General features: G+C 38.1%; 1 pseudogene across 1 annotated transcript in view; it reads right to left on the bottom strand.

Moving 5' to 3' along the window:
* Positions 1 to 15787, bottom strand: part of LOC308422942 (protein SET-like) — a 31590-nt pseudogene that overhangs the window by 13513 nt on the left and 2290 nt on the right. Inside the window, exon 2 of the transcript in view lies at positions 10333 to 10405. The product of the transcript in view is annotated as a protein SET-like (transcript). The remainder of the gene's footprint in view (positions 1 to 10332; positions 10406 to 15787) is intronic.

Raw genomic sequence — 15787 nt, 5'->3', positions numbered from 1 at the left:
AGTTGCTTGATTATTTTAACCTGTGTACTGTTAGTTTGACACAAACTAGAGGAAAAAAGAGACACAATTTAGAAGTAGAGATTAGACCCTAAAGATGTCTGTGGGGCATTTTTTTTCAATTAATGATTGATGCATGAAGGGTTTTCCCACTGTGGGTAGTGCCACTCTTGGGCAAATCCTTTTAGAGCATGTAAGTAGGCAAGCTGAAAAAATCCACAATGAACAAAACAATAAGCATCAGTTTTCCATGATGTTAGCTTAGTTCCTGCTTTCAGGTTCCTTCCAGGTCCCTCCATGATGTACAATTACCTGTAAGATACAAATGCTTTCCTTCCCAAGTAGTTTTTTGTCATGGTGTTTTACTACAGCAACAGAAACTCTAACTAAAATATCCTTGGAGCATGTTTGTTGAACACGATTATTACTCTGTGTTCTTATATGGTTCATGGGGTTGGGACTCATCATGTGATTCATTTGCATTGGGGTTTATCATCTGATTCATTAGCACTTGGAATTTACCATCTGACATTTAAGAGATGATGTGAGTGGGTGTTTTTGTGACATGATGTGTGTCATCTTGCCGTGTGCCCATACAGTATGTGTGCATTCAGAACTTTGTCTCAGAGCTAGCCTTAACACCCAGCTATGTTTCTGGAGTGCGGAGAGACTTGGTGAGCTGTGTCAGTGGTACAGCTCTCCACTGACTTTAAGATTTTAGGATCTAGAAATAAAATCACTCCCAAAGTCTTCACTTCCAATTGCCTTAGACCATGCTGTACAAGTCTACATCAACACTCTGAAGGTTGGGCACCTAGCTGACCTTAGCCAGCCTAGAAAAAAATTAAAGTCTCCCTTCCCCTCTGCATTCTGTCCAGAAGATGGAAATCAAGTGACCTGAGTCACCATGAGCATAGTCTCCTCACCTGCAGGCCAGAGCTATGTCTATTACTCAGCTTCTCGCCTATTGTTCAGTGCAGACAGCCAACTGTTGTGTTCTGCAGAGAAGGGCTAAGAAACCCTTGTTATTCCTCATCAGTATTAAACAACCAGTTTCTCTGGAATCCTACTTATGTTAAACCAGATAAGCTGTCAGCAGTCTGAGTGGCCATTCACTGATGTTAGGTGCCTGGTCCCATTTATTTAAAACCTGCCTTGTGGTCAGAATCTGTCAGAGTCACTGGGTTCATGGCTTGTCTCCAGCCTGTTGACAGTCTTGCCTTACGTCCCTAATTGAAAGAACGAATTAGAAGCAAACACTAAAAGATATGCGCACTGAGCACTACTGACAGTAGAGAGCAGGGGCAACCTGTGTGCTACTGGATATTGTATAGTGGGACGGACTTTGTCACTGAGCCCTGGGGCTGGCTTTCTTCTGACAGATGGGGATGGAGAACAATTAGAGTTTAGAAGTATAAGCAGACCAATCTGTTTTGTTTATACAGAGAGTTTTCCCTAGAAGTGAGGCAGAAGCAGAGGCATAAGTAATGAGCACATGTGTTTGGAAAGATCATAAGATCCTTATAAATATTATGGTGGCATCACGATAGTTAAAGGTCTGGCAGCCTTTCCATTGCAGAGTCTTATTGTTGGGGGCTTAAAACGCAGCTATAAACATTCCCGGCTGCAACTTGACAGCTCAGGGTATGCCTGGCAATAAAGCCTTAGTCCTACTGCCATGAAAGTCTCTCCTAGGGTTCCCATATTTCCTGCTCCTCTCTCTGCCCCTGGTCTTGTTTGAATCTGCAGCAATAGAAGAGAGAAGCCTTAAAAAGGCTTGAGTGGTCATTAGGAAGCCAGATGAGAAGCAACTACTGATGCATCAACTTCGATTCCCTGGCACTCCTGTATTTCCTCAGATGGCTCCTAGAATCACAACAACAAATGGCCAGATGTCACTGAACTTACAGTTGGTTTAGAAAAATGCACTAAAATCATAATATATAGAAGGCAAATATTTTACATGACTAGCCTCCCAGGGGTCCACCAAACCTCTTAAAGGGAATCTCACCAAGGTTACTATCCCCAGACATTATGCTCTAGGAAGAGGATGCCATGCTTTATCTTTGAGCTGTAATCAAATTGTGAAAAGAAAAAGGGTGAACCATTTTGACAAAGGGTTACATAAAGATAGTGATAATAGAAATAGAGAGGTCCTGAAAATCAGATCAAGAATTAATCAGATAAAACCTCTTAGCCCAACAAAGAAAAATTTTAACAATAACAAGAACATCAAAAAAAATAGCACGACCCATGTTTTTCCTCATTGATTGATAGGAACAATTAGGGATTTTATATTAAGAAATGTTCTGTCTTAGTCGGCATCAAATTGAAGGTCATTGTTCACAAAAGACCTCTTCATTTCTAGGTTGTTGAGAGTTAGTGCTCACTTTGTCCCAGCTCGAAGTGATACAGTTTGCCCACCTGGAATTTGGAGGAGACCGGAGGTCAGCTTTCATTATGACTCAGTCCCATCTAGCCCCTGTCTCTCCTTGTTTTTCAATACATCAGGCCTTCCTATTTTACATCCCCATATGCCTTAAAAAGAATATATGTTACTTTTTTATTGGACTGATATGTACTGTGTTTTCAGCTGCATCTTTAACTTTTAAGGCATATGTTTAAGATAATATGTCAATATACTTAATAAAGGATAAATGAGAGGCTAATAAATCTGTATAGGATAGACATTTTGAATTAAAAAAAGAACAAGGACAAATTTGAAGTTCACAATGAACCTTACATATGCTTATGGGAGAGCTGAGAATACCCCCATCTGTTTGTTCACCCTCATAAGAAATCAAGTGCTAGTTGGAGAGTTGAGAAATCATTTTAAATTAGCTCTAAGTCATGACATTGCATTCAATAACAAGTTAATTTTCTTTCTGAATCTTCCTATTATGCCCACATGGGCAGAATGTGTACCTTCATCAACAGGGTGCTTACTAGCCATAGTTAAATTTTGGACATGCTTTCTTGAAAAAGCTTGCATTTAAGTTATGCATAGTAAACTAACTTAAATCTCTGAGAGAAGTCATTGTTAAAATTGAACTTCAGTCACACGTGAGTATCTGGTATAAGAAGGTAAGAAGGAAAGTAAATTCGGACAGGAACACATGACCCATCTTGGATTTTCGAATTTTGTTTTGAGACCCAGGCCTAACTGAGATTCTGTAATGGCTAGAAACTGCTTTGCGTTGAATAATGGCATGATGCCAGTCAGGTGAATTCTATCAGTCAGTCAGGAAAAAACTAGGATTTCCTTTCTGAGCAAGCAATAATGAAAGCATTCTATGGAAACATTCGTGCCAGAGTGACATGGTGCTTGATTTTCTGGCTTACTTTTTCCTTGTAGCATGTTTTAGTTTTGAGAAAAATGTCCATTCCATAATTTTCCCTTGTTCAAGAGCTTCTTTTCTTTTATCTTTTCTTTATCTCTTCTCATTATCACTTTTAAAGTCCACTGAAAATTTCTATTCATTATAGTATTGTTTTTATTTATAGCATAGTTTTGTGTACATTATATTATTAAAATTATATTATAATATGCATTATTTATAATTAATAATAGTTGTTGGTTAAGGTTTCACAGTTTCCATAGTATGTTATAGAACAATAGGAGTTCCCTCTTCTTACTTCCTCTTGCTACCCACCGGCTTCCTTTCTCCACCTGGTCTCTAGCATCTCATAATAGCTGTTCTACTCTCTGCTTCAGGAAATCAATCCTTTAAATTTTACATATGAAAAAAGAACAACCTGCTTTTCCTTATCTCAGTGTCATCAGTTAGTTATAAATGTTCCCCGTTATAATTTCTAGTACCCAGAACAGAAGAACACATAGCAATATTTAAACAATGGTCAATAGACATGGGTGAGAATGCCTGACTAGACACACATGCGGGTAAAACCTTTATGATTCGCACAAGGCTTTCTCCTGTGCTGTAGGGCTGGAATCAGAATCACCTTCCTGTCTAAGCCTGAAATTATAGTATTAATTCAGACCATACAACACTGGTTTTCTTTGGTTTTGTATTTTCAGTTTGTTTTACTTTTTTAATAAAACGAACAAATAAACAAAGAACTTTTGCTCCTCCACCAAGATTCCCATGAACCACTAACACTCCTCCAGAACCTACCAGGTCTACCCACAACAGCCCCTTCTATTCTTCTAACCCATATCTTTGGTGGAAGTCTGCTCTACCAGAGGGCACAACAGCACCCAGAACTCCTGGTAAACTAATCTCACCTCATCACCTGAGCAGACTATCCTCAACAGTCAACAGTCCCTCTTGTTCTCATTAAACACACACACACACACACACACACACACACACACACAGAGAGAGAGAGAGAGAGAGAGACAGAGACAGAGACAGAGACAGAGACATAAAGACAGAGACAGAAAGAGACAGAGAGACAGAGAGTATCATCATCATCATCACCATCATTATCATTATCACTAAAATATCGGAAATTAGCAATATTTGGTCAATTGTATTCTAAGTATCACCTGACTTGACTCCTCAATAAAAAAAACAAAGAGTAACAAATGTATATGAAAAATCCACCTATCTTCTGGATACAAGAAACACACCTTAATTTCATAAATAAACGTAAGATTAGACTCTCAGAGTAAAGGTCTGGCAAAAGATTTTCTAAGCAAAGGCACCTAGAAATAAGCTGTCATGACCATTCCAATATCTATCAAAACAAACTTATATCCAAAGTTAATTTTAAAAAGATATGGAATGATATTTCATACTCATCAAAAGAAAAATCAACCAAGATCATATTTTTAATGCTTAACATATAAGGCCCGAATACATGGGCACCTATTATTATAAAAGAAATACTACTAATGCTTAAATCACACATGTACCTTTACATATTGACAGTGGTAGACTTCAGTACCCACTCTCACCAATAGAGAGGTCATCCAGACAAAAACTACAAAAAAAAAAAAAAAAAAAAAAAAACTAGAACAAATAGACATCATGAATCAAATGGACCTACCAGTCACAAAGCAAGTCTCAACAAATAAAAGATAATTAAAACATCCTGCATCCTATTGGATCACCATGTGTTAAAGCTGGATTTCAACAACAGAAACAACTCAAAGCCTACAAACTCATAGAAACTGAACAACTGTCTACTGAATGATTACTGGGAGGCAAGAATACAGAAAGAAATTGAAGACTTCCTAGAATTCCATGAAGATGATTGCATAATGCACCCAAACTCATGGGACACAGCGAAAGCAATGCTAAGGAGGAAAATTCCTGGAATTAAGTGCCTACATAAAGAAACTGGAGAAATCTCATTATATCAACTTAACAGCATACCTGAAAACTCTAGATCAAAAAGAAGCAAGCTCACAGTGAGGAGTAGATTGCAAAAATCATCAAACTGAGCACTGAAATCAGAAAAATAGAAACAAAGATAACTATACAAAGAATTAATGAAACAAAGAGCTGGTTCTTTGAGAAAGTCGGAAAAATAAACAAATTCTATTCAAACTAACTAAAAGGCAGAGGGAAAATACCAAATTAACAAAATCAAAATTAAAAAAAAAAGGAACATAACAACAGACATCAAATAAACAGGGCTTATATGGGCTCACAGAGACTGAAGCAACAATCATAGGGCCTGAGTTAGGTATCAGTCAGGCCACCTGAATATAAATTATGCTTGTGTAGCTTTGGTATTCTTGTGGAACTACTAACCGTGAAAGTTGGGGGTATATGACACTTTTGCCTGAACTTGGCACCTTGTTCTTACTACTGGGTTGCTTTGTCTACCATTGATATCAGGGTTCCAACCCAGTCTCATTTCATCTGCTGTTTGGATGATACCACAGGAAGGTTGGCTGTTTTTTCTTTTTAAAGGAAATAGAGGAAGAGTGGATCTGGGAACGTGGGGAGGCTGGTTGGTGAGGGAGAGATGGGTCGAGTGGAGGTAGGAGAAATTTTGGTCACAATACAATGTAAAGAATATAAACAAACAAACAAAAACATCACACATCAATTTTAACCAGTCCAAAGTCTATACTACTCAACATGTCTCTTTTTTTTTTCTTATTAACTTAGCAGTTGGCTATTAATACTATTCAAAACTCCCCTATGGCACTGGTACAAGTTCATCATTACCAGTTCCAGTGTTCTGAATTCACATGCACACGCACACACACGGCCTTACATTTAAATAAACCTTAATCAGCTCAGTGGCTGGACAACTTCAATCCTCCACATGGCTAGCACATTCTCCTCTCCAATATTTTCAAATTATTACTTACTAAAGCCTATATTCCATCCTGACCACCCTGGACCCAGGCCTGCAGCCCTCCTAGGTTATGATCTCCAACTCTTACACAGTAGTCTCTCTGTACTATACTTTCCAGGACTGGACCTTCTCTTTCTACAGCATGAAAATTATCTTTCTTCTTCTGTACCCTTGTCAGCGAATCCTAAAGTCTCATCTCTGTCTTCCTGCTCAACCATTAGCTACTGGAAACTTTGCTTACCATTCAGAACCAGTTGGGGGTCAGAGACTCTCAGCATCTTACATGTGGGATTCTCATGAAATTTTAGGAACCCAGTTAACATAATACAAGCACAGTTAATAATGACTTCAAAAAATTGTAGTTCATTCTTAATCTATTTTTAATTAATAGGGACACCTGAAGCCTCTCACTTCAAACTTTAGTGTTCAAATTTATGGTAGTTTCTTACAGCCAGTAACTTTATCCAGTATTAAATACAATGAACTCTTTCTCCTCATCAGAGTAGCTATAGACTTCTTCCTTTTATGTTTCAAAAGGTAAATTCATCCCTCAAATAATTTGTTTGGGTACTAACAATATAGCCTGGGGCTTCTTGCATGCTGAGTACTTTATTATGTTATAGAAACTTCTTCCCCAGTAAGACATAAAAATGTTCATCCCCCTCTTTCTAGGTAAACAGTGACAAAACAAAGTACTGTTCCATTAAAGTCCAATTTGTTGATTGAATAAGTTTATTGAGCTTACATAAAAAGCTTGCAATGGTATGGGTAATCTCATGGCAGCATAAATGTAGTTAACTTTTCTTCTGCAGTGAACTTTCCAAGACTATGAGGCCACATGCAATTAGAATGAAATTATATACATCTTGATGATATGAAAGGGGTTGGTTATCATCTCAGGAGAAGGTCCAATGACCGTCTCCTCTTCAATGTAGGGACATCAACAGTCAACAATCCTGAGCTTGGGGTTTCTTACAAGTGGTCACAGCTGCTCTGATAAAAATAACAACCATTTTACTTTGGAGACAGCTCTTCACAGTAGCCACTGTGTGGTACCTCCATCACTTAATTCCTGGGTTAATACTCTTTAACTTTTATTGAAGTTGTTGGTTAAAAATGCTGAGCTTGGGCTCATAAGATGCTCATGCAAAGAACTCAATGACTGGCAAGAAGAGAACTGATTTCTCAGTTTTTCTCTGACCTACACATGACACTCACACAATACAATACACACACACACACACACACACACAGAGAGAGAGAGAGAGAGAGAGAGAGAGAGAGAGAGAGAGAGAGAATGCCCACCTGAACTCAAGAAATTCTCATAAACTCACATAGCAAAGGAGAAAAGGAAAAATGCTTGTCATCAATAAAAAACAACAAATGCTGGTAAAGATGCTGGCAGGTGGTGTGTGTGTGTGTGTGTGTGTGTGTGTGTGTGTGTGTGTGTGTGTATTCCACACTATTGGTAGACTGTATATCAGTGCAGTCGATATGGAAATAAGTATAAAATTCCCTCAAAAACTATATAGAATAGCCATATAACTTCTAAGAATGTAACCCAAGGAATTTAGTTCAGCACACACTAGAGATCATCTATATACCCATGTTTATTGCAGCAGAAATCACAATAACCAGGTTAAGGAGTCAACCTACAAGCTATGAACAAGTGCACCAAGAGATAGAGAAAATGGGGTATGAACACACAATGGGCTGCTTATTTCATACATAAAGAACAACATTTGCATTTGAAGTTAGATGGATGAAGCTGGGGATCATCATTTTAAGTTAAATCAGCCGGACTCTGAAATGAAAATGTCATGCTTTTCCTGTCTGTAGAACTTAGATTTTCTTAAGCTATGAAAGTATAAGAGGAAATATTTGGGGAAAGTGAGAAATGAAAGGAACACAGTGGAGGTGTAAACATAATCAACAAATGGCATAAATCCGTGCACATGCCACAGTAAGCATAAATTATATATAAGCAATATATTCTAAGCAGTTAAACAAACAAATAACATTAACAAAACTAGTGGGGTTGAGCAACACAGTAGTCCCAGCCACTGGCGTGGCCTTGACAGGCTCCCCTCATACTGCTAGTTCTACTTTACGGCACATCTATACTCACCTTTATAATGAGGTAAGACGTGGCTCTGACTAGTTGCTTACCACAAAGTCTCTCAGATTGTTGGGGTGGAGGGTATTGGTTACAGCTTAGGGTTCTCTGTAGAAGGACATTTAGAACTATTAGATGCACTTTGATGTCCTTCCCCCCCCCCCATGGATCCATGAGAAATGAATTTCTTTTCTTGGTATGGTCTGTGTTGCAGTAATCTCTTTGCCTAAATGGTGCTTGGCATAGCAGGTACTCAACACATTTTACATATAAAGCATTCGATTTGTGATCATTCCTCCACCCAATTTAACAGTTAAAATGCTAATATATAGGTATTTTTCTAATTCTATAGTTGATTCTTTTTCTCTAAATAGTTGCTGTGGAGCAATTTTAGTTCCTTCTTAAGACAGGATCTTCTTCAAGCTTAAGTTTTGTAAAAAAGTCTTAGGAAAGTTGAGAAAAGCTTAACTTAATTTTAATATTTTTATTAGACACAAATTGAGCTATGTTGTTATTTTAATCTAATGAAGAAAGGGCTCTTTATTTTCAAATATATGAATATTGAAATAGCTGATAATTTTCAAAAGCAAAACAAAACCAAAAAACAGGCAAAATAGATAGAAGAATTCATGGATAACTAAAGTGAATCTAGGGGACATTGTTCAGTGGCAGAGCATTTGCTGAGCATGCTTAAGGGGGCCCTCAATGGAATGACTATCTTCACATACATTCTGGCCCTAACACTCATGCACAGGCATACATGTGTGCATACTCTGAAAATATGTAAGCTGACTGTGTTAAATGAAATGAAATATGTTAAGAAAGATCTCAATGCTAGACTATGATAGTAAGGCACATTTAGGAAAGTTCTACAAGACCCTCTCAGTATGGACTAGGATTATGTGTATGGCCTCCAGGGGCGGTGATGAGGGCTACCTACAGCCTTGTGAAATCCAGCAAACTTTTCATCTTTAGCCTTCTTTTACTTCTTTGCCTATGGTCATGTGCTAAAATTGCTAACATATTAACATCCATTTTCTTTGTCTTTAAATTTTGTGGAATAGTTTTACATGTCTGCTCATCTGACATATTTCTCTGTTAGGATGATACTCTATTGCCAATAATTTTCTCTATCAGGCAGACAGATATTTTACATTTTAAAAAATTATTTATTTATTTATTTACTTACTTACTTATTTGTTAATGTTTTACTGTGTATCACAAGCTCAGCTTAAAGTTATGATGCTCTCTACCTTAGCCTCCTGAGTTTTGGATCCGAAGGTAGGCATCATCATACCTTGCTACCTGTGTGTATACATAAGCCTGTTTTAATCTAGAGATGTGGCACTATGTCCAGCCTTCTAAAAAGTTGCACAATACTAATTAAACATAATCAATGCCATAATGAGAAAAGTAACTAGTGGAGTGTGTTTTCTAGCTCCATGCTTACTACCTACATGTTTTATAGGTCTGGAGACAGCTGCAGGGATGAAAGGAGCACCAAGTGAACAGTGTTCATTTTCATTCACTGCCTATGATTTTAGCTGCTTCCGAAAATTCAGATAGATCTAATCCGGTAATTTATGCAACACTGCTGAAAGCTCGTCAACAAACACCATGTGAGCATCTTTATCAAAAATGTCTAAAAGACTTCTTTGTGAAGATCCAAGCACTTAAAGGATCTTGCAAGTGTTCTAGATAACTGTCTGGATGTATAGCACACTTGCCCTCCTATGATGGAATGGAGCCATGCCCTCTTTTCCTGTTTCCTCACACCAGGGAATCATGCAGTCCTACTGAGATGGCTCAGTTAAGGTGTTAGTTATTCCATTAATTGCCCTGCTCCATCTTCTTCAACATGGGGAGTGTGGAAAAGCTGGAGTTAATCTAGGTTCCGAGTGGTAACGGAGATCCAGCAGGTGCTCTGAATGAAAACCAACAGCACCGGAGAGTGATCTGAGTGGTGGTCCCCTGCTGCACAGGCTGTAATTCTTCACGGGGGGACTTGGAAATCTGAGAAAAAAGGGATGAGGATTACAGCAAAAGGAAATATTCTCTGAATTTCAAAGTTAAAACAAGATTTACATAATTACCATCTTTATGATATCTTGTACCCTATAATTTATTGATGAATATAACTTAAGATAGTCTTAATGTAGCGGTGAAATTAAGAAGTGGTAACTTTTATCCTGCGCTAGTGCCTGCAACTGTAAGGCCCCATGGCTGTGGGGTGTCTTCATCTTAGTGGCTCTGTGAGGCCTCTAAGTACTCACAGAACCCAACTCATTTTGACCCAAGCACAATCCACTCTACCCACCCCAGTTTCTTCTGTCCTGGATGGTCCAGCGTGTTGTTTTCATTCACTTTCCCTTGACACGTTGTTGGGAAGCTTTGCACAAACACACACCCCAACTTTGTAGCAAGCTTTGAATTCAGTTAAGTGGCCACATCAAACAACAAACCAAAATACTCTGATCCAATTGTTATAATTTGCCCACCTAAATAAGTCAAATGATCCTGTACAATTCCATCCCTTATAAAATATTCATGACAACCTTATCCATATACTTATCTATATAGAGATTCGCTGAGAGAAACACATGTCTGCTTCCATGTTGCCTCCTCTAGAATTTCCTGCTTTCTCCTCCTCCTCTCTCCTCCAGGACTCTTTCCTGCCTACCTTTCTTTCTCATCCAATGATAGGCTCAACCCACCTTGTTGTACAATGACATCATCCTACACTTAATACTAAGAAAGTCCAGAATCCTTATTTTTTAAAAGACATACTTTCTGTTATATTAGTGTGTGTAGCAAGCAGTTAATTAGTTAAACCACTGTATGCTCCCAGTGGGGTGTGCTTCCAGCCACCTGTCAGAGCCCTCTAGATTTGTGAATGAAACATACACACACCTATGCATACATGCATACATGTATTCACACCAGTTAATTTTGATATGTCTTGGCTAACTCAATGGCTGGGCACTTCTAATTCTCCACTTCTGGTTTAATACCTTCTAATTCTATGTTTAATCTTTGTTGCCCTGTTACCCTCTGGGCAGCTCCCCCCTCTCCCCTGTACAGCTACTTTTCCCTTCCACCTTCATTTTGAATGTTTTTTCTTCTGTAGCTTCTAAACCTGATGTCTCTGCCTCCAAGTCATGGCAAATATGCCTCCTTCTCTCTCTCTCCTATCTGTCTCAAGACCTGGAAAACCAAAAAGTTCTGCCTCTGTCTGCTCTACCCAACCATTAGCTGCTGGCATATTTATTTACCAATTGGAACCAACTGACGGTAGTGTCTTAAGTGCAGACATCAGTGTAAGCAGTTTGGAGGACCAAAATTAACATAACATAAGCAGCATTAGGCCAAACTCACTTCCGGTATATGTCTGTCTATACTTTGGTGCATCTGTGAATATAGTTTCCTAATTTTTTTAAACTCACAAAGAGAATGAAATATTATCCCAATGTACATGTCTGTGGTTTAATTTATGTGGCCCTATGGCCAGCAGACGTTGATTATAGAAAGGCTGGTGTATAATTGCTGTCATCATTAACTCTCAAATTAGAAGGCCTACCTAGAAAAACACAGGGTCCTTTCCAGCATGCTTCTGCATGTTTACACCTGCCACAAGAGCAGAAAGCTGGCTCTAGCCATGGAAAGGTCCCTGGGGCCAAGGCACCTGGTGCTGTCTTGATAGTTTCTAAAACTACCAGTTCTTCCAGTGGTTGCTAGGTCTGGAGAAGATATGGTGTCCTTCCTTCTACAGATTATGCACCCCCTACGTGATTTGAAACATGTAGGTGTTTTGGGGGCCTATTTACAATGTTTATTTTTAGTTCTTTGCTCTTCATGATAATTACATGATTATTTCTTAAGATGCTCAAATTTGTTTTCTTCTTCCAGGCCATTGACTCCAGTTCTGATTTGGTACCTTTCTATTTTAGCTAGAATGTGAATATTTCAATAACTTGAAAAGTTCATATGGGCCCAGATCCCAGTCAAATCCCAAAGTGTAAGTGCTCATAAAAATCTAAAATTCTCCAAAAACTTCAAATCCCTGTATGCAGAAGAGAACAACTTACATTTTTATGGCAGAGAACTTGCAGGCATGTCTGCCTATGTTGCCTGCTAAGCCTTATTCTATACTACTGCAGTTTCAGAAGAGAAGGGATAAGTTAGACTTAAAATGTAACAAATCAAAACATGTGAGTATAAGAAATATAACACTAGTGTCATATGTCTCCTATGAAAAGAAGTCTTCCTGGTCCTGTAAACACTGTACAAGGGGGTAAACCATAAAAGGAAAGAAAGAGTCAAAGAACTGGGAAAATTATACTGAGTGAAGGAAGGCTGTTCTGACATTTTTGTTCATTGCCTGAGGAGTAGGTAGCTATTTTCCTGGTCAGACAGTGGCATTGTTGCATAAACGTTTGTTTCCTTTTGTTTGTGTAACTCTCTCTGGACTTTTTCCCATTAAACTAGTTGGTCCATTACATTTCAAATAAGGAATGATCTCCTGTGGGCCTTTCCTACATTGGGTCCCTCTTTTCTTTCACAAGCTCTTAAACTTTTTTCCCTTAGTTTCAGGAATGTTACCGTTAGCTGAGACATAGCCTGGAGCAAGTGTTGTGAACTCTGAGGTCAAGTTACTCTTCTTAGGTTTGAGTGGTCAATCATTTCTCATTGAGAGCATTAGATCATGCAGGCAAATCTAGCACTTCTAAGAGCCTAATTCTACTAACTTGATCTCAGAATGGGCAACAGTAGGTTGACACTTAGAAGCATAAAGTTAATTAAAATTCTGAGTATATGAATGGCAAGGAATTTAGAATCATTGAAAACTATTAAGAAAAACAAATCTTTCAATTGATGTACACAGTGCTAGTGATCATGTCTCCATAGCCTATTGGTTCCGGAAATTTCTTGAAAGTAACATGACTTAAGTGAAGCCCAGTGTAGCTAGAAATAGGGTTTTATCTTCAATTCTGCACAGTCTTCTTAGGCTTGTGCCAAAGACATTTTTTTAGTTTTACCCAGTTGTTCTAGAAATACAGATGTTAACTTTGTCATAATATATGCTATTAAACTTAAGTCCTTAGAGATACCTGTTATAAATATATGGCCTAATGTTGATTGGGGCTATACAGCTGTCTTTTAGAATTTATTCTCAGGGACTTGACCTACTAACATAAACAGCATAAATGGAAAAGGAAACCCCAGAGAGATTCTGAAGGGTGATTCATAGGTACAATTACATTTGTATTTAGGCCTGATTATTTTACAAAATTGTCTTCTTTGTTGAAGTCGAAATAAATACAACTGGTTCTCTATGTCAATTATTGATCTATATTGAAAATTAATGTAGAGATTTGTGCAATGCGAATGTCTGCATGAGAGTGGCCCTCATAAACCCACCTATTTGAATGTTGCCTAATCAGGGGGTGGCACTATTTGGGGGAGATTTGAAGGTGTGGTGTTGTTAAAGGAACTGTGTCACGTGGATATGTGCTTTGAATTCTAAAAAGCCAAGTCAGCCTCAATGTTTTTTTCTCTTCTTGGTGCTTGAATATCCAGATGCAGAACCATATCTGCCTGCATGCTGCCGCGCTTCTATGACAATAATGAACTAAATCTCTAGCACCATAAGCAAACCCCAGTTCAGTGATTCCATTTATAAGAGCTACCATGGTCGTGGCCTCTTAAGAGCAGCAGAACGTTGACTAAGACAACCATTAACCATCTGGGCTTCCTTCATCCCATGAATCCCAAACATTCAAAGCCCACAATCAGAAGTTATAACGAATTCTTTTCAAAATGTAAGTGACCCCAGAGAAAGAGAGAAATCGTAACGTGGAAAGTTTTCAGAAAAAATGTACACCTCTTTTTAAAATATACAAACATAAACAAAGGGCTAAACGTGGTAAATGACTAAACCAGAAAATGCAGCACAGGGCTGTAAACAGAAGGCACAGCACGGGGCTGCATCAAGGTCACTTTTTCTTTTTCATACATTATTCTCTTATCATTTGGGTCAATAAAAACTGAAACATTTGTTTCAGATCTGAAACTAAACTTTATTCTGTACTAAATGATTTTTAAAATGTCTTACTCTATTCCTGTTCCCATGTCAATATAGGTTAGTTTTTTGTTTTGTTTTGTTTTGTTTGTTTGTTTTTTGAGCCACCATTCTTCCTGGAAGCACTGTCAATTGCATACCCTGAGAACAATTATCTACTATTTCAGAAGATAATCTTGATGCTTATTGCATTAATCTTTGCCAGAAACCTTTTGGATTTATTAAATCAGTTAGAGTCTACTTTCTTAAAACATGACTTGAAACGTTGCTTAAAGCTATATAGTTTTTTACCTGTAATTGGACTTTGGTGAAATCATGTTACTTTTGGAAAGGAGAAAGCTTGCAAAAACTCTCAGAGAAAGAAATATGGGAGGAAAAGGGTGGTCAAGAAATGTTTGACTGGTTTATGACAAAGACTGTGGCAATTTGAACGAACAGGCAGGCACCCATGCCACTCACGTTAGTGAAGTTTTATTGCTGTGAAGAGACAGCATGACCAAGGCAACTCTTATAAAGAAAAACATTGAACTGGGGCTGGCTTACATTTTCAGAGGTTTAGTCCATTATCTTTACGGTGGGAAGCATGGCAGCATGCAGAAAGACAAGTTGAAGGAGAAGTAGTTGACAATTCTATCAACAGGAAGCACAAAGAGAAAGTGACACTGAGCCTGGCTTGGGTTTTGGAAACTGGAAGCCCACCCCCAGTAACTTATTTCCTCCAACAAGTCCACACCTTCTATTCCTTGTCAAGTTGCACCACTCACTAATGACTAAGCATCCACATTTATGAGCCTAGGGGGCCTATTTCTATTCAAACCACCACCCACTGCTGCTAGAAGTGATATTACAAAGAAACAAGGGAGTGAGCCCAGAGCAGAGATACGACCCAACCCACGTTATTTATCTTATGGGATAGTCATAAAGCATGTGCTAAGAAGGTAGTATTGGAAGGTTTTGGGGAGTCACGAAAGTGGCGAGCAAACAAGAACAGAAACAAGGACAATTCTGAGAGGCAATGAACAAACCGAGTTTAGATAAAGCAATTGCTCTGGGTCTCACTGACCTTGGCAGTGCTCAGATGGTCATATTTTATGTGGACGAACTGTTTTTGTTTCCTCTTGCATCTCTGGAGTGGGAAGATGTATTTTTTTTAATCTCTCTTCATTTCATTAAATTAATATGTGGATTTTCATGTGTTCATTTGAATCTCTCTGAACATTTTATATATATATATTATATATATATATATATATATATATATATATATATATATATAAACCTTTAGAGAGCAATGATCTTCCTTTTTTTCTTTGTTT

Source organism: Micromys minutus (genome assembly GCF_963924665.1).
Source record: "Micromys minutus genome assembly, chromosome: 7".
Lineage (NCBI taxonomy): Eukaryota > Metazoa > Chordata > Mammalia > Rodentia > Muridae > Micromys > Micromys minutus.
Note: the sequence above shows the minus strand (reverse complement) of the source record. Positions and strands in the feature narration are given on the sequence as shown.